The following is a 19,902-nucleotide window of genomic DNA, read 5'->3' as shown; positions in this document are numbered from 1 at the left end:
GAGATAGCATCATTAACACCAGACATAACTTGCCATGGGATCCTTCCTTTGGGGTAAAAATACTCTACTCCTAAAGCAAAATGACCTTGTTACCCTCTCTAAGTTTGCTTCATCCTCTCCTATGCTTCACTGCAAACTTAAGGAATCTTCTATTCCTCAACCCATTGCTAGCTGCTCTCTTGAAGGGGAATATTTTTACACCTTTCTTAGATGTATTCCTTTCTCTGCAGCATTCATGATGTCTCCCTGCTTACATTCCTGTCACCACTCGATATTTCAGATTCTTCTCCTTGCTCTCTGTTTTGTGATCATTCCTCAGTCTCCTTTACTAGTTATCTTCGTCCACTGTTGCTCCCCATCGTTTAATCCTCAATCATTTTCTCAATCTACATTCTCTTTGTGTCAATTTTTTGTTTTTTCATCAGTCAGACATATCTTTATGGCAATTTCATCCATCCCAACAATGTCAAATTTCTACCTTTATACAAGTTTTCCAAATCTCTACAATTCTCACCTCTCTCATAAGCCTCAGACCATTCTCCAATAACTACTATATATCTCAATGGGGTGTCTCAGTAGCAAATCAAATCCAACTCAAAATTCTTCCCTCCAAAGCCTTTCTAAATACCGCCATTCAAAACACTGGTGAACTTGGGGATGAGGGAGTGGGACTGGGGAGATGTAGGTCAAGGGGTACAAAGTTGCAGATGGGTAGGATGAATTGATCTAGAGATCTACTGTACAACATGAGGGCTATACTTAATAATATTGTATTGTATAATGGAAGTTTGCCAGAAGAGATTTTAGGTGCTTTTACCACCTATGCGGGAACGCGCACGCGCACACACACGCACACACACACACGCACACACAAGGTAACTGTCAGATAATGGATATGTTCATTGGTTTGATTATAGTAATCATTTCACTATGTATATGCAAATCAAAATATTATGCTACATACCTCAAATATATACAATTTTTACTATTTTTTTTGAGACAGGGTCTCACTTTGTAACCCAGGCTGCAGTACAGTGGCGCAATCTTGGCTCACTACAACCTCTGCCTCCCAGGCTCAAGCAATCTTCCCACCTCAGCCTCCCGAGTAGCTAGGACTACAGACGTGCACCACCATACCACCTTGCTAATTTTTTGTATTTTTTTGTGGAGACAGGGTTTTGCCATGTTGCCCAGGTTGGTCTTGAACTCCTGGACTCAAGCAGTATGCCCACCCTGGCCTCCCAAAGTGCTAGGATTACAGGGATGAGCCATCACGCCTGGCCACAAATTTTTTTAATTGGTGAATTTGGTTACAATTTTTAAGCACCATAAAGCCAAAAGACAAACTAAAAAAAAAAAAAAAAAAAAGCTTGTAACACATGACAAAGGGACTTAATAAAAAACTGATATATAAATTATTTCTGTGAAATCAATTGGGTGTTATCTAGTACAGTGGAAAATACATGTACCCTAAAACTTAGTAATTCCACTTTTAACGATACATGTGCTAGAGCTGTGATTCTGAAGTGTAGAGTGCACCAGAATCTCCTTTTAAACAGATTGCTGGCCCCACCCCCAGAGTTTCTGATTCAGAGATTTGGGATGGGCCCAAGTTTGCATTTCTAACAAGTTCCCAGATGATCCTTTGAGAACTGCTGCCCTAGAGAAACGCTACACGTGGGCACAAGATACAGACAAGGATTTTCAATGTGGCACCGTTAATAACAGTGAAAAACTAGAAACACACTGAAAATCTTTAGTAGGGGAATAGACAACTAATTTGTATTATTTCCATATAATAGAAAACTATACTTCAGGATTTAAAATTAATGAACTAGGCTGGGCACGGTGGCTCACGCCTGTAATCCCAGCACTTTGGGAGGCTGAGGTGGGAGGATTACTTGGGGTTGGGAGTTCGAGACCAGCCTGACCAACATGGAGAAACCCTGTCTCTACTAAAAACACAAAATTAGCTGGCTGTGGTGGCATGCGCCTGTCATCCCAGCTACTTGGGAAGCTGAGGCAGGAGAATCGCTTGAACCTGGGAGACGGAGGTTGTGGTGAGCCGAGATCGCACCATTGCACTCCAGCCTGGGCAACAAGAGCGAAGCTCCATCTCAAAAAATAAAATAAAATAAAAGAACTAGATCTACAGCACCATGGACATCAAACACAGCGCTAATTAAAAAAAGCAAGTTTAGGAATGACATGTACAGTATATTATTTATGCAAATTTAAGGTTTATATATTATTTACAGATATACAATATAGTAAAAGTAAAAAACAACAACAACAATAAAAAACAGCCTTGACAGCCTATATATCAGTTTCATAATGGGAGAAGGAAGGAAGGAGAAGGAGACTGGGAAAATAATATAAGATGCTTCAAGTTTATCTCTTGTGATTCTTTTAAAATAAGGATACAAGGAAAATATGATAATACAAATATCTGTTAATTAGGGATGACAGGTACTTGGGTATAAACTACTTTTTGTAGTGTTCTGCTTCATTTTTATCGTTTTGATATTGGAGCAATTGTGTAAGGATATATTCCATTATATCACACATCTCTGGTTTATAATATACAAGGGAGAAATTTCCTGAACACCTAGTTTGTTTTCAAAGGCCAAACAATATGAATCTTATAACTGATCATGTTGCCCTCCTTGCCTGGCTACTAAGAAATCCTGAGACAAGTTTGTGATTCATCTCTTAAAACTATAAGCCCACATGCCTGCTTTAGATGCTATATTTTATACAGGATCATATGTTCATTCTATAATAGTTTTATTTTCTTAATTATTCCCTTTGCTATAATTCTCTCAACTTTTAATCTTTTATACGTTAAGCATTTTTGGAATCTGCCTCAAATCCTCTGCAGAAAGAGGTATAACAAGTAACAACAGGCTGGGCATGGTGGCTCATGTCTGTAATCCCAGCACTTTGGGAAGCCAAGGCAGGCGGGTCACCTGAGGTCAGGAGTTCGAGATCAGCCTGGCCAACATGGCGAAACCCCATCTCTACTAAAAATACAAAAATTAGCCGGGTGAGATAATGCGTGCCTGTAATCCCAGCTACTTGGGAGGTTGAGACAGAGAACAGCTTGAACCCAGGAGGTGGAGGTGGAGGTTGCAGTGAGCCAAGATGTCGCCATTGCACTCTAGCCTGGGAGACAGAGGAAAAAAAAAAGTAACAACAAATCACACAATAACTCAACTCACAAATATTCACTGACTACTTAAATAATAAACAAGGAGATTAATAAACTACAGTTGCCCTTTCACAGAGTAATACTCATAAATGGAATGAGATGCTATTCCCATGGTCATAAACACTATCTTACAGGAATTTCCTTTTTTTTGAGACGGAATCTTTCTCTGTCGCCCAGGCTGGAGTGCAGTGGCAATCTTGGCTCACTGCAAGCTCCGCCTCCCGGGTTCATGCCATTCTCCTGCCTCAGCCTCCTGAGTTGCTGGGACTACAGGCGCCCACCACCATGCCCAGCTAATTTTTTGTATTTTTAGTAGAGACAGGGTTTCACCGTGTTAGCCAGGATGGTCTCGATCTCCTGACCTCATGGTTTGCCCGCCTCGGCCTCCCAAAGTGATGGGATCACAGGCATGAGCCACCGCGCCCGGCCAGGAATTTACAATTAAAGCATCTGTGAAATCACAGATGAAGCTAACATGGTGTGCTGTCTCACTTAAGCTACCAAACTAAGCACAGCAGTGGCATTTGGGCCTCCCTGGCTTGTGCAATTCATGATTCCATGACAACATGAAGAAAAGAGGCCAGATGCTACTGTGGTCACCTCCAAGGTAGGCTTGCATTTGATGGAAAACACATTCTTAAAGAACTGTTTTATTTTTCCATTAACAAGTAAGTATAAATTAGCTAGTTTTACAAATCCCAATTATCATTAATTGGCAGAATGAAATTTCAAAATTCCTACTCTGGGACAGGGTGGCAATGAAGGTTTGATTTTATGTGTTAGTTAAGAACAAAAAACTTGGCTCTGGAGAGGTGGATTATAGGCACAGCTCTACACTAAGTAATCCTAAAATACCAATTTGAACTTATTTTGAGGTTAAAAAAACTTCAAACTGATCTAACAATGAACAATTTATGAATTATCTAAGCCCAGGAAAAGGCCAAATTTTAATAACTGGTTTATTTTAATGCCTTAATTGTTGTTACTCATCCTTGGTTCATTATTATAACCAGAAATAATGATCTTGACCATTTTTGCCCACCTTTTTTGCTTCTGACTTATTTTGTAGCTACATCTTTTCCTTTCTTCTAATTTTTAAAAATCTCTAACCCCACAGCCAGCAGAACTGGAGAATCTGTCTCAGACTCTGAGGAGCTCTAACCAAACAACCTGCTGGGAAGGAAACTGACTAGGACAGCACAAGTCTAATTAATTTCACTCATAGCAGGAACCATGGGCAAAGTGTTCATCAGCCAAGTAGCCTAGTGCTACATGAACTCTCTAGCACTTCATGCCAACTGCTGCAGATGACCAGCAGAAAAAAATTTTAGAAAAGAGGAGATCCACCTGAGGGTTAGAGTTTGAGAACCTCTGCAGTAGACAGCTAAAGCCAAAATATATTGCTCCTGCCTTCAAACAAGTTAAGACAGTCTGTCTGCATTCTCTACTGAGAAATTTATTTTCCAAAGCTTACCAAACTTTCTAGTACGCTCAAACGCTAAGGCTGAACATATACCACCATTTATTTTCCTGCTTACTCTATTAAATTCTGACCTGTGAGAACAGACCTCTTCGAGTTACATAAAAAAATGCACTTTAAAATATCTCTGTCAACTATAATACTGCTTAATTTCCAATGAAGGTAGTATCAGCTAGCAACTAAGAAAAATCTCTAATGGAATGCTTCCTAGTGGGTATTATTAAGACCATGAAGTCATTAACCAGTTTTGATGTGATTCAAGTCAACAATATAATTTCTAAATAGAATATTAAACTTTGGAGGACAGACAGAAGGACAAACAAAAATGAATTACAGGTTGAGTATTCCCGCTCTGAAAAGTTCCAAAATCCCAAAGTTTTTGAGCACTGACATGACATGCTCGTTGGAACACTTTGGATTTCAGATTAGGAATGTTGAATCAGTAAGTACGTAACAAAACTATTCCAAAAAATCTGGAAAAATCTGAAATCCAAAACACTGTGGTCCCAAGCATTTCAGATAAGTGGATATTCCACCTGTAATGCTGTCGTGATGCACAGATAATGCTTTCAACTGAACCTACAGTGCACTTCTTTTCTGCCTTCTTTTATACTTATGAACACTTCTGCTGACTCCTGTAGACTTTAAACTCCTTAAACAGAACCTGCAACTATTCTATCTATCCCTTATCACCTAGCACAGCCTGCCCGGAACTCAAGGAATTCAGTACAAATACTCTGATGAAGGCCAGGCGTGGTGGCTCACGCCTGTAATCCCAGTACTTTGGGAGCCCGAGGTGGGCGGATCACGAGGTCAGGAGTTCAAGACCAGCCTGACTAACATAGCGAAACCCCTTCTCTACTAAAAACACAAAAATTAGCTGGGCGTGGTGGCACATGCCTGTAATCCCAGCTACTCAAGAGGCTGAGGCAGGAGAATCGCTTGAACCTGGGAGGCGGAGGTTGCAGAGAGCCGAGTTGGTGCCACTGCACTCCAGCCTGCAATACAGCGAGACTCTATCTCAAAAAAAAAAACAAAACTCTGATGACTGAAACACTCATCCAGTTGCATTCCAGTTCATTAAGTTTTCTGTTTTTTTTCACGTATCTCTAAAACAGCCCTTTGAACAATGCTGAGTGTATCAGATTTGCAATGTAATGAGAATAATTAATTTGTTATTTCAGATAAATTATATTACAAAGCCCAAAACTCCCAGCCCGGTACCTCTAATCCCGGTCCTGGTAAAACTGAGTTTTTCATCCAGTATCAAGTATATATTTATTCTACAAGAGGAGAAAGCCTTGTTATAATTTCATTTTGAAAACAAAAATCAGTAACTAATCTGAACTAAACTCTTGCATAATCAGAATTCTTTCAAGATAGAAGACAAATTCCCTGTACAATAAAGGAAAATGTCCCAATAGTTTATTTTGCAGTATTTACAGAGCTAGGCTAGAACACCCTCTGAAAAGTGTTACACAGACAGCTTGTGCACTCACTTTTTAAATCTTTCACTTATTTCCCATGAGCATTTCTCCATCATCAGTCTAATCTACTTATCCAGAGAATTAAAATAAAATCAACCAGTTAACAGAGAGAGAGGCATGAATCTCATACATGATATCTATGAATTAGCCTTACTTATATCCATCAGTTTTAAGATGACATGAACAAGATTGTGAAGATATTAGATTGAATCATGAAACTGTTGTTTTATATGACAAAAATAGTTGAATATCAGCAATTTCATGCGGTTCAACATAATACACAGCATGTACAAGCTAGATGGCTGGGAACATACTTCTCTGGTCTGTTAGGGACTTTTTAAAAGCCTAACTCTCTCTCTCTTTTCCTCTGGTTTAAAGCTTTGTACAGTTTCCAAGCAAAGAAAAGCCCCAGTGTCATAACTATTTTCAACCCGAGATGTTTGCGTTTTCCAAAACAGATGCCAAAAAGATTGATGACAATTGCAAAAACAAACAAACAAACAAAAAAACTGTAAGCCTTTTGTATACTAATTTTTGAGCAACTAATGTGACCTAAAAGGAGCCTTTTGTTTCTTCTGTTACAGTGTGCTCAATCATATACAGCTCATGAGGTAATCTTTTCTTTCTCATTACCCCAAGGGTAGTTATTACAGGTCATACTGACTTCTACTGTTGCAAGGTTTAAATGACTTTTGAATATTTGTTATGAGTAAACTTTCTGCAGTTCAATCGAGTCCAACAAAATACTAAATATACTTAAAAAATTTTTAGAGACGCTGCTTAAAACGAAACTCAGGGCTTCAGACAGACCTCAATCAGCAAAGGAAAGACTGAAGTTCTCTTATGTCTTTTATCAGGTTCATGCTTTGTAAAACTTTACAAATTAAAGATGCCTGTTTTTTGTTTGTTTGTTTTCTTTCTTTTAAATTTTTTTTAAAAAAAATTTGTAGAGACAGGGTCTTGCTATGTTGCCTAAGCTGGTCTCAAACTCTTGGCCTCAGGCAATCCTCCTGCCTTGGCTTCTCAAAGCACTGGGAATATAGGCATGAACCACCGTGCCCAGCCTGTTTTCATTTTTTAAATTCTTAAACACTGCACCTATAGGGGGATTACCAATACCAAGTGAATCTAGAGATCAAGAAGAAAAAAGTCCACAGCCTTACAGAGAAATGGGCAAAGAACAACCAACGGTGTACAGAAATGGAAATACCCAATGGTTCTTAAATATATGAAAAGATGTTCAACTCTCATTCAAGATAAAAATGCAAATTAAATCACACATTGATTCACCCACTGAATTGGCAAAGATCAAAATGTTTGATAACACTTACCCAGGGTAAAGAAAACATTTCTGGTTGGTGTATAAATTGTTACAATCTCTGTGAAGGGCAATGTCTATCAAAGTAAAAAATGTGCATCCCCTTTAATCCAGCAATTTCACTTCTAGAAATGTATCCCTACTGATACGTTTTAAATGACAAATATAAAAGGTTTTTCACTGTGGGGACTATTTATAAACATATGAAAATGGAAACAACCTAAAAGTTCATCAACAGTAGATTAAATAAACTATGATACAGATAATGTAATAATATGCATCTCTTAAAAAATAAGGAAGCTCCGTTTTTTATTAGAAAATATACATTTGTTTTAACATATAGAATATCTCCGAAAAGACACAAGGCTCTAGGGATGCTGGTTACTCCCATGGAAGGAAACCGGGTACACCTGAGTGGGAAGAAGTCCCACTGTATTCCTCTTAATACTTTCTGAATTTTGAACCATGTAAATATATTACCTATTCAAATAGTAAATTAAAAAATTTAAAAAGGAATTAGCAGCCTTAACAATTAATTTTTCCAAGTTGTGAAGAGGCTTATACATCCAGACCCACATGAGAGACAAGAAAGGAATTCTTCAGTGGCCTCCGCTGCTATCTGAGTAAAATCAACCTTTGCGTCATGACCACCATGGCCTCAGCATACCTGCCTGACCTTCTCTAACAGTCTCCTCAATCCTGATGTTTTAGTCACTCAGGCCTTTAACTCTAATCCACAAACACATTGGGCTCTTTCCTCAGCCTAGAAAGCTCTTTCTTACCTCAGGTCTTTTTATAGGTGGCTCCTTCTTGTCATTTAGGTCTCCTATCAAATGAAGTATCTTCAGAGGGGTCTTCCCTGACCACCCAATCTGAAGCCGCTTCCACTTCTAGCCTGTTCCTCTCATCACATTACCCTATTTTATTTTCTTCTTCATTACCACTACCTGAAATTATCTTGTTTTTATTTTTTCACTTGTCTATTGTGTTCCCTACTAGAAGTTAAGCTCAATGAGAATAGTATCCCCCTGTGCCTAGAATGGCATAACAGGCACTCAGTAAATATTTGTTCAATGAAATTTTGGTTGAGTAACTAGACTCCTTCTCTTTTGGGATCATTTTTCCCTAATGAGTTCTAGTTAATAAATTAAAGTTTAGGAGTTGTTGAATGAATGTAGGTATACGAATCCAGGCATACTTTTAAAACAATGAAACATTTTAAAAAGAAAACTATCAAGTCACTCCAACTTTAAGAATTTATTGAGTACATTACAAAACTATTTATACCCTTCCCTGATTAAAAATCTTTTCAAATCCAAGAAAACGGAAGAAAAGGGAAACGTACAGAGCTATGGGGGGAGTTCCTGAATCCACAAGACAATAGTGAGAAAAGTACATTTCCCAGAATAAGTCAATCCTGGTTACAGAAGTACCATTACAGCAGCTGTCAGGAACCCAAGCTAAACTCTTAAGTTATTTCAAGTTAAATTCTTTTTTTTTCCAGACAGAGTTTCGTTCTTGCTGCCCAGGCTGGAGTGCAATGGCATGGTCTCGTCTCACTGCAACCTCCACCTCCTGGGTTCAAGCAATTCTCCTGCCTTAGCCTCCCAAGTAGCTGGGATTACAGGCGCCCACCAACATGCCCAGGTAATTTTTGTATTTTTAGTAGAGATGGGGTTTCACTGTGTTGGTCAGGCTGGTCTCGAACTCCTCACCCACCTTGGCCTCCCAAAGTGCTGAAATTACAGGCGTGAGCCACCGTGCTTTGCCTCAAGTTAAATACTATATATTATAATACAATTCCAATATATTGATTGAGGGAAATCCTTAGCATCTACTTATATTTGATCTATTGTTTTTGTATCTGACACTGGGTTGGATTCTGGATGTATGGAGAAAAGATAACTAACATTTATTAAATACAGGCCAGTGTAAATATGTACATATGTAAAAACATGACTAGGCATATAACTAAATTTTTTCTATACCAGGCTAAGATGTAGAACACATTTCTGGCATAGCCAAATATTTCTCTAATTAAGAGCTGAACTGCTTTGTAACTGTTGTATATAAGGAAAACCTAGAAACAAGCATGGTATTATGTGTTCAAGTCAGTACTTTTAATATTTTCCCAGTTTACAGGTATTTCTTAGGTAAGTATAGATTCTAAAATGATTGTGAGGATTAGATATGCACTTGTACATAAAAAGCCTATTTCTCCTTCCTCTCCTCAATCTGTGTTATAAGATAATTTTATAGAAATGCCTAGCTAGTAAGGCTCATCTAGATAGATCAAGGCAAGCTGAACATGAACAAGAAGGTACATGACTCTCAAGTCACTAAACCCAATAGGATAACAACAGAATGCTCCGACTCCCAAGCCTCAGTGTGTGCTGGCAGTTTACAGGCTTACTGCTCTTCTTTCAGGCTATAAATAACTACAAACCGTCCTTGTCCCCAAGGAGACCTTAGCAGCCAGCTCAAAGGTTAAAATATGGAATAATTCTCACTTTGGATGCAACTTTTCCAGTCAGCAAAAAAAATCAAAAAAGCAGAAAATGTAATGCCAAGTTAAGTTAGGGCAGGGGGATCATTCCCTTGCCCTAGAAACTATCCACTATGTAACAGTTATTGATATAAACACGTTAGCATAATTATTTACCCCAAAAATATGTCCAGGAAGAATGAAATGCATCTCTGCTCCAAATGCCGAAGTTTGTCCTAGAAAGGGGCAGATGCCACTCAACTACCTTGCAGGACTGCAACTCCCTGGACCTTAAAAAGACTTCTTGAATTTTTGTTTTGCTTTTAATTTAGGCACAAAGGATTACTGAGCTAAACATATCCACATAACAACATCAGAGGAAAAAATTCCTCTGTGTCCATTCGGATGGAGGATCCAGCAGAATAATGGCCGCAACAAGCACAGGTTTCACAAGATCTGGGTTGATACCATCAGGTGACAAGCTGCTGTTGTTAATTACAGAACCCCTGCTAGGAAGAAAAACTCCTCCAGCTGCTTAAAAAAAAAACAAAAACAAAAACAGAAAAAAAAGAAAATAGAGTTCCTCAGATTAGACTTTTCCACACTGGGAAATACCTGAAATGGAAGGACAGGAATCCGAATCAGGAAACAAACCTGATTACAAAGGGGCTATTTCACTTCAAAGTGGGTCTCAGTTCCAAAAGGGAGCATCTTTAGAAATGAAGTCAGAAAGGCAAACGCAAGCAATCAACAACTTCTCCATTCTCACAAATTAGAATCATGTGTTGATTCCACTAAATGGCTTGGGCACAAATCTCTAGGGCCACAAAGAGTGAACTTGGGAAAGATGAAGATTTTAACACATCCCACATGTTATAAAAGATGCCTCCTCTAGGCTGAGAAAATTTACTTATTCTAAAGAAGAGCTGAAAAAGGATCAGAAAAGGAGGAAGCAGGGAAAAGCCCTATGGTAAGAAGATTCCATTTATTACATAAGTTAATATTCTCACAGCTGTTTTCCGATTTGAGAGGTTATGGTCTTTCACCCACTCCCCTCAATGATGACTATGAAGAACCTTATAAAATCTAAACAGTAAACAGATGAAAAGGCTGGCCCTAATACTATTTAAGCATGCCCAATCTGCAAGGAATTCAAAAACAGAAGAGTCATTTCATGAAACAAATAGAGCTTATATAACCCCACAGAGTCCCCTGGCTTTTATAGAAGCCAAATTCAACAGGCAGTTCTCTTTGGCCATCTATACTTCAGCCAAGCCATTTAAAAATATTTCTTGCTAACATGATTCGGCTATGGAAGGGACCCAAGGAATGAATTTCAAAGGAGAAAGTCTAATTAGTCTTAGGGCATACAATTTGAAATAAGTTCATTAACTTGGAAACTGAAAAGGCCCACCTGCTCCAGAGGATTTGGTCTCCTACAAGGGCAACCGATTATGTTCAGCATTAACTATTATTATCTAGCAGTAAAGAATTCAGTATTCCCATGAGATACCTTTCTTCCTGAAAGGCACCTAGACCTCCTTCCAACTTTAAAAGAGAAGAGAGGTATATGTATGTTTTTAATCTTCTCCTTTATAGTCTTAACTAAAAAAGCCTAACTACTATTTACATGGACCACGTGCCTTACCTAGAAACAATCTGCAGAAAATAAATTCCCTCTTCTAACATCATTAAAAATAAGCAAAATTCTATGTTAATGTTACAGTTCTAAGTAAACGAAATGGAACAAAGGATGGGCAGGAATTTCTCAGTTTTAAATGTTCATTCCAAAATTCATGACTCAAGGAAAAAGTAAAACCACACAGGCAGACAAAATAGGGAAAGTTAGACAGAATGTCTGTCTTAACAGAATTTCCTGGCTCCTGATGATCTGTGTCAGAATTTAAAAGATTAAAATGCAATAACACCTATTTAACCCAACATGACTCTGACAAAACATACACAAGCTTTGGAAGCTAAAATCTCATACTACAAAGTAAAAGTCTTAAGATGTTACACAAAATGGTGGAGAGTCTTTTTCTGTAAGTTACCCAGAGAGATATGAGCTCCAAGGTAAAATACACAAAGGCAATTTGTTCAAAATTAAACTCCTTTTATGGAGTAAAATGAAGCCTACAAATTTCTTTAAGGTATCTCTCCTTTTTTTTTTGAGACGGAGTCTTGCTCTGTCGCCCAGGCTGGAGTGCAGTGGTGTGATCTCAGCTCACTGCAACTTCTGCCTCCCAGGTTCAAGCAATTCTCCCACCTCAGCCTCCCGAGTAGCTGGGATTCAGGCACGTGCCACCATGCCTGGCTAATTTTTGTATTTTTAGTAGAGATGGAGTTTCTCCATGTTGGCCAGGCTGGTCTCAAACTCCTGGCCTCAAGTGATCCACCTGCCTCGGCCTCTCAAAGTGCTGGGATTATAGGTGTGAGCCACCGCACCTTGGCCCCAAGTATCTCTTTTCATAAACTGGAATTCTAATTTCCCTGAAGGTCTTTTATGTTTTTTTCTGTTTGTTTTTGTTTTTTTTTCTAGACAAGGTCTTGCTCTGTCACCCAGGCTGGAATGCAGTGGCATAATTATGGCTCACTGCAGCCTAGATCTCCTGAGCTCAAATTATCCGCCACCTCAGTCTCTTGAGTAGTTGGAACTACAGGCATGTGCCACCACACCTGGTTAATTTTTGTATTTTTTGTAGAGATGGGCTTTTACCATGTTGGCCAGGATGGTCTCGAACTCCTGAGCTCAAGCAATCTTCCTGCCTCAGCCTCCCAAAGTGCTGGGATTACAGGCATGAGTCACCATGCCCAGCCTTCCTGAAGAACTTTTCTAGGAAGAAAATACTGACTCTAAGGTTTCCATATCATATATTATCAACCATTGATTAAAAATTTAAATTTAAATATCATTTCTCCCCTCCACCATTACTGTAAAGTCTTATCCTATATCTAGAAATCACCAGAGAAGATCAGAATAAATAGTTCTGGCTTACTCCAGGTAAGAATATTTAGAATAAAATTTTTTTTGAAGACACTTATGGAAAATGTTTATTTAACACTGTAATAATTCTTATTTTAAAAAGAAAATCTTACATGCTTACCTTATATGACTTTAACTTTTTAACTTTACCTATCATTTGCACTAAAATGAAACAGTAGATTGTACTCAAGAGGTGTATTTTTAAAAGTCATGGTAAATGTTTTTATGCATTTCATTCTGCTTTTTCTCTCATGATTAAACTATATTTAAAATAAAACTATGTAAAAACTCACCAAGTTAAGTCAGTAGGAAAACTCTAATTTGTCTTGTCTAACAGGAAATCTCTGTTGGAAACAGAGAATATGAATCAGACTTAACTAGATTCTGAATCCCATACGAGTCTTTACTTACTTTGTCTATTCCTAAAAAGGAAAAATCTCACAAAAGCAGGTGATATATGAAAGAAGAAATGACTAGTAAAAATTTACTAGTCAAAATTACCATTCTTAGGCCAAGGCGGGTGGATCACTTGAGGCCAGAAGTTCAAGACCAGCCTGGCATCATGGTAAAACCCTGCCTCAACTAAAAATACAAAAAATTAGCCAGGCATGGTGGTGCGCGCCTGTAGTCCCAGTTACTTAGGAGGCTGAGGCACAAGAATTGCTTGAACCTGGTGGAGGAGGGACACGCAGGGCGGGGCAGAGATTCCAGTGACCTCAAAATCATGCCACCGCACTCCAGTCTGGGTGACAGAGTGAGACTCTCTCAAAAAAAAACAAACAAAAAAATTACCATTCCTTTATCTCATCACTAGCTCTGAATGCTCTATTTCTTAGTCATCTCTCAAAAAAATATTATACTTAGAAATGGAAGTCAGAAAAATCCAAGCTGGTTCTTTTTTTTGAGATGAAGTCTCAGCTCTGTCAGCCAGGCTGGAGTGCAGTGGAGCGATCTCAGCCCACTGCAACCTCCACCTCCCATGTTCAAGCAATTCTCCTGCCTCAGCCTCCCAAGTAGCTGGGATTACAGGTGCCTGCCACCACGCCTGGCTAATTTTTGTATTTTTAATAGAGACGGGATTTTGTCATGTTGGCCAGACTGGTCTCAAACTCCTGACCTCAAGTGATCTGCCCACCTCGACCTCCCAAAGTGCTGGGATTACAGGCGTGAGCCACCGCGCCCAGCCCCAAGCTAGTTCTTCTAATAAACTGACCTATGAGTGCAGCAAAAATGAAGTGACTTGTCCTGTGTCAATATTTACAAGAAAAGAGAGATCATTGTTGCCAGCTCTTTCACAAAATGCTTAAAGAATTATTATAAGTTTTTATGTAAAACACCTTTTTAAAAAGTGCTCTATGGGTAAATTACACCAAAGCAAGATGCATTTAAACAAAGCTATGTATCCTCTGGTTTTCTGTTTAGAGACAGGGTCTCACTATGCTGCCCCAGCTGGAGTACAGTGGCTACTCGCAGGCCTGATCATAGTGCACTATCTCAGCCTCCTGAGTAGCTGGGACTAAACAGGCACACGCCACCATGCCTGGCCCTATGGTTTTAATAAATAACTGTGACAATGAGATGCAGAATGGACTGGATTAATACTGATTATACAAGGGAGAGAAAGAGGTTCCTGTTGAAGCCTGGAGAGATAGCCAAGCAACACCAACCTCTGATAACCTACCATATCCTACAAAGTAGCTCAAAACAGAAACTGGGATAAGAGAAGTAGCCAATGCTTCTAGGAGTCTAACACAGGCAGAAAATTCCACTGCTATATTCCCTTTTGTGAGAAAATAAAGTATTGCATAAATCATGGGTAAATGATTCCTTAAAAATAGAATCTCGGCTGGGCACAGTGGCTCACACCTGTAATCCCAGCACTTGTGGGAGGCCGAGGCAGGCGGATCACAAGGTCAGGAGACTGAGACCAGCCTGACCAACATGGTGAAACCCCGTCTCTACTAAAAATACAAAAATTAACTGGGCATGGTGGTGCACACCTGTAGTCCCAGCTACTCGGGAGGCTGAGGCAGGAAAATCACTTGAACCCCACAGTGGTTGCTGTGAACCGAGATCGCACCACTGCACTCCAACCTGGTGACAGAGCGAGACTCCGTCTCAAAAAAAAAAAATAGAATCTCTTCCTGAAAATGTAAGCACCAACTTTAACTAGTACATGGTACAAATAAGTTTCTCTTAGACTATAACAGGTTTTGGTAAACCAAGTCCAGTTATTATCAGTGATCAAATGAGCCATCACCAAAAACTGTGCTAAATGACTGATGCTAAAACAGGGCAGTCTTAATCAGATACCATAAAATAAATTCACTTGAGGTCAGGAGTTCGAGACCAGCCTAGCCAATGTGGTAAAACCCTGTCTCTACTAAAAATAACAAAAGTTAGCCAGGCGTGGTGACGGGCGTTTGTAATCCCAGCTACTTGGGAGGCTGAGACTGGAGAATCGCTTGAACCTGGGAGGTGGAGGTTGTAGTGAGCAGAGACTAAGCCAACAATCCCATGTAGTTCAGTTAATAATAGCAGGAGTCAGGCTGAATTCATGCAACAAATATTTACTGAGTACCAACTGCAGGGCATTCTTTGAGACACAGTGGTAAAAGAGACAGACAAGGTTCCCGACCCTCTGAGGACAGAAAGATAGAATGCCTTTAAGGCAGAAGATATCAACCAGCTCTAACAAATGAAAATGAACAGCTGTGATTCTTAAAGCAGAAACCAATACCTTTAGTCCCTTACTCTCCAATTTTTTTTTTAAGCTTAAGGTTTGGGTTTCTCAAAATTTAAAGCATCTGACAAAACTGGTAAGGGCTGAACAGGGAGACTATCATACTGTTGGTAGGAGAACAAACTGGTACCACCACTTTGGAAAATAGTTTATTATTATCTAATAAGACTAAAGATTCTGCAATTCCACTCCAAGTATATGGCCTAGAGAAACTTCTGTACATGTTCACAGCAGCATTGTTCATTAACAGCCAAAAACTAGAAACAACCCAAGTGTCCATCAACAGAATGAATACATAAATTGTGGTATATTCATATAACAGAATGCTATATGGCAATGAAATCAAACTACAGTTCTATATAGCAACATGGATGAAAGTTATGAACATATATATTGTTAGGTTCTTCCTGAAAGAAGACATAAAAATGTAAAAATCACATAATGTATTATTCCAATTTATACAAAGTTTAAAAACAGACAAAACTAAATTATAATGGTTTAGAATGAATCCTAGGTGGTAAAATCATAAAGAAAAATAGGGATATGATTATCACACGTCAGAACAGTGGTTATTCTGAGCAATGGTATAGGTTATGATCTAGAAGGGAGACGCAGCAGGCTTCTTCCAGGTGCTGGCAATGATATATTTCTAGGTCTAACTGGTGGTTACATAGGTATTTGCCTTTTGTAATTAATCCTTACATTATACAGTCATGCTTTGTGTATTTTTCTGTTATATTTCATAATAAAAATGTTCAGGCCAGGCATGGTGGCTCACGCCTGTAATTCGAACACTTTGGGAGGCTGAGGAGGGCGGATCACTTGAGATCAGGAGTTCAAGACCAGCCTGGCCAACATGGTGACACACCATCTCTACTAAAGATACAAAAAAAATTAGCCAGACATGGTGGCGCACACCTGTAATCCCAGCTACTTGGGAGGCTGAGGTGGGAGGATCACTTGAACCCAGGAGGCAGAGGTTGCAGTGAGCCAAGATGGTGCCATTGCACTCCAGCCTGGATGACAGAGTGAGACTCCGTCTCAGAAAAAAAAAAAAAGTTCAAAGCATACATTATTAAAATAACCTAATAGAGTAGATCTCTATCTAGCCTCCAATAATATATAAGTGTAAGTACATCTTGCAAATAATACAGTTTTTTTTAAAAAAAGACAATTTAGGATGAGAAGTCAGAAATAAAGCAGGGCCACCCAGGAATAAATACCTATAGGCAGGATTTTCTATTACTTTCTTTGAATTTAAATACCATACCTAAGATCTATATTTCAGGGAAGTTTTCTGTACTAATATAAAGGTTTAAATCTACATATGACTACCACCAGGAACCATGAGTTAATCCCCAAATTATTTTGAGACAAAATCTTGTGAAAAAGCAAAGCCAAGACACAAGTATTTTTTGGTTTTACTAGTTTAATCATGGCCTCTGATGGAACCTCCAGTAAAATCCCAACTCCCTCTGAGTAAAAGCCTTACAATGGCCAAAAGGGTCCTGCACAATCTGGACTTGATTACCTCTCTGGCCTCATTTCCAACTACATTTTCCTGATCTCACTATGTACCAGCTACACTGTCGTTCTTTGTTGTGATTCCTCAGAATAGGCCCATTCCTGCCTTGGGGCTTTGTACGTGTCATTTTCTGTCTGAATAAGTCTTCCCCTAGATGTTCTCAGGGCACACTCCTTCACCATTGTTAAGACTTTCCTTGTCACCATCTCTGTGAGGTCTTCCCTGACACCCTTAAAAATGAATTCCTGGCTGGGCGTGGTGGCTCACGCCTGTAATACCAGCACTTTGATATGCAGAGGCGGGTGGATCACTTGAGGTCAGGAGTTCAAGACCAGCCTGGCCAATATGGTGAAACCCCATCTCTACTAAAAACACAAAAATCAGCCAGGCGTGGTGGCACACACCTGTAGTCCCAGCTACTCAGGAGGCTGAGGCAGGAGAATCGCTTGAACCTGGGAGGCGGAGGTTGCAGTGAGCAGAGATTGCATTACTGCACTCCAGCCTGGATGAAAGAGCAAGACTCTGTCTCAAAAAAAAAAAAAAAAAAAAAAAGCAATTCCCTCCTTTAACAACCACAATCCTATTCCTGCTTCATCATTTTTTTTTTCTATAGCGCATAAAGCCATCTACCATCCTGTATCTTCTTACAATCTGTCTTCTCTAACTGGAAAATAAACTCTACCAAGGCAGGTTCTTGTCTGTTTTGCGGCTGCACCCAGACAGTGTCTGGCACATGGAAGGCTACAAATACTTACTTAATAAATGACTGAATTAATGTTTTCTTTTAGATTCCCATGCTTGAAAGATTAGACAGTAACTCTATAGCACAAAAAAAAGAAAAAAAAAAAAAAACAACCCAGAATGGTTCTCCCCTCTGTATGTCAAATTAACAAAGTTTCAGGTTTATGCACTTACTAATATTAATGAGTCAGAGTTAAGACTTCTAAAAAGTTGATACAAACATAACTATATTTTCCCTTAACAAATGTGTAATATTGGCCAGGCACAGTGGCTCAGGCCTAAAATCCCAGCACTTTGGGAGGCTGAGGTGGGTGGATCACCTGAGGTCAGGAGTTTGAGACCAGCCTGGCCAAAATGGTGAAACCCTGTCTCTACCAAAAAATACAAAAATTAGCCGGGTGTGGTAGTGGGCACCTGTACTCCCAGCTACTAGTCAAGAAGCTGAGGCAGGAGAATCGCTTGAACCTGGGAGGCAGAGGTTGCAGTAAGCCAAGATGGTGCCACCACACTCCAGCCTGGGTGACAGAGTGAGACTCGCCTCAAAAAAAAAAAAAAAAGTGTAATACGTGTTTTTAATAACAATGCCATTGAGGGCACAAAGAGACAAGAACTCTCATGTACTGCTGGTGCAGTGCAAATCAGCATAACTATTATGGAAACTACTTGACAATATGTAGGATAAAGATTGAGTACTTACTATATACATACTATTTAAGTTTGTAAAAAGTGAGCACATTTTACTTTTATAGTCAGAAAAAAAGGTTTTTAAAAGAAAGAATCATGCAAAAAAATATATAATTTCAATAAAAAAGTTCTTCAGCACCTTGGGAGGCCAAGGCAGGCAGATCACTTGAGGTCAGGAGTTTGAGACCAGCCTGGCCAACATGGTGAAAACCCATCTCTACCAAAAAATACAAAAATTAGCCGAGCATGCTGGCATGTGCAGAGGTTGCAGTGAGCCGAGATCATGCCACTGCACTCCAGCCTGGGTGACAGAGTGAGACTCTGTCTCAAAAAAAGAGAAAGTTCTTTATATTGTATTTTGACTCCAACAAAAGCAATAAAGGCTTCTGTTACATACCCAGATGAAATATCTCAAAAGGGTAACTACAGTTAGAAAAATAATGGTTTTTTACTTAGGAACTAAAAAAAGTTTTATAGCAGTTTCCAGAGTGGAAGGGAAAACGAACTCTACAGTGCTAGTGTTCCATATAAGAGCATCATTTTCTTCTAAAGAAAGATTTAAGATAGGAACATTTCTCTGTAGCATAAAATGTGGGACTGATGTGACAAAGAGCAGGTAAACAATTCCATTCAAACTTGGTGACTACGATGGCATAGGGAAGATAATTCACTAAATGAAATTGCCTATTGGGTGACATGACAGATACTTCCGAGTATACATATAGTGCTTGTACTTTTGATGGAATACGTCATCTACGTTAAAGCTGGCGTAAGCCTAGATCCAAAGGTTACTTTCCAACCACAATACTTATTACCTGAACCAAACCCTAAGACAAGAACAGATCTGAGATAAAATACACAGGCATCTGATATACTAGTTCTATTTATTACTCTGATTTCTATTTGAAGGTCTTATTGGTTGTCTTAAAAAAAATTCAGCACATAAATTCTCAAATTCTTAAAGATAGTTGATATATTCATGAGACAGGTGGCTGCCCAAACTAGTTGTTAAGAAAGGAAGTCCTACTCAAACGCTTGCAGCAGGCAGAGTGTGTTATTAGAGAAGAGTAACAGTTTTCATTTGTAACACTTCAGGATTCCAAGTGCTCAAAGCTCTGAATAGGAGCCAGGTTTAAAGGGTGAAAAAACATGGAGCATAAAAATTAAAAATATACTCAACCTCACAATAATGAATAAGGCACAGTGGATTAAAGACTCCAGAAAAAATTTATAAATGAAAACCAC

At 39.0% G+C, this 19,902-nt stretch overlaps 1 protein-coding gene across 5 annotated transcripts in view; it reads right to left on the bottom strand.

Moving 5' to 3' along the window:
• Positions 1-19,902, bottom strand: part of SPOP (speckle type BTB/POZ protein) — a 78,967-nt gene that overhangs the window by 24,179 nt on the left and 34,886 nt on the right. For 2 of the 5 annotated variants that reach the window (XM_054457374.2, XM_063655967.1), the window contains one exon: positions 13,258-13,308. The exons of 2 other annotated variants lie outside the window; for them this stretch is intronic. The gene's annotated coding sequence lies outside the window, so the exon portion shown is untranslated. Of the gene's footprint in view, positions 1-5,915; positions 5,975-10,158; positions 10,218-13,257; positions 13,309-19,902 lie in introns of all 5 variants that reach the window. One more of the 5 variants, XM_063655968.1, reaches the window with a different exon arrangement.

Source organism: Pongo pygmaeus, chromosome 19 (assembly GCF_028885625.2).
Source record: "Pongo pygmaeus isolate AG05252 chromosome 19, NHGRI_mPonPyg2-v2.0_pri, whole genome shotgun sequence".
Lineage (NCBI taxonomy): Eukaryota > Metazoa > Chordata > Mammalia > Primates > Hominidae > Pongo > Pongo pygmaeus.
This window is presented reverse-complemented; position numbering and strand designations above follow the sequence as displayed.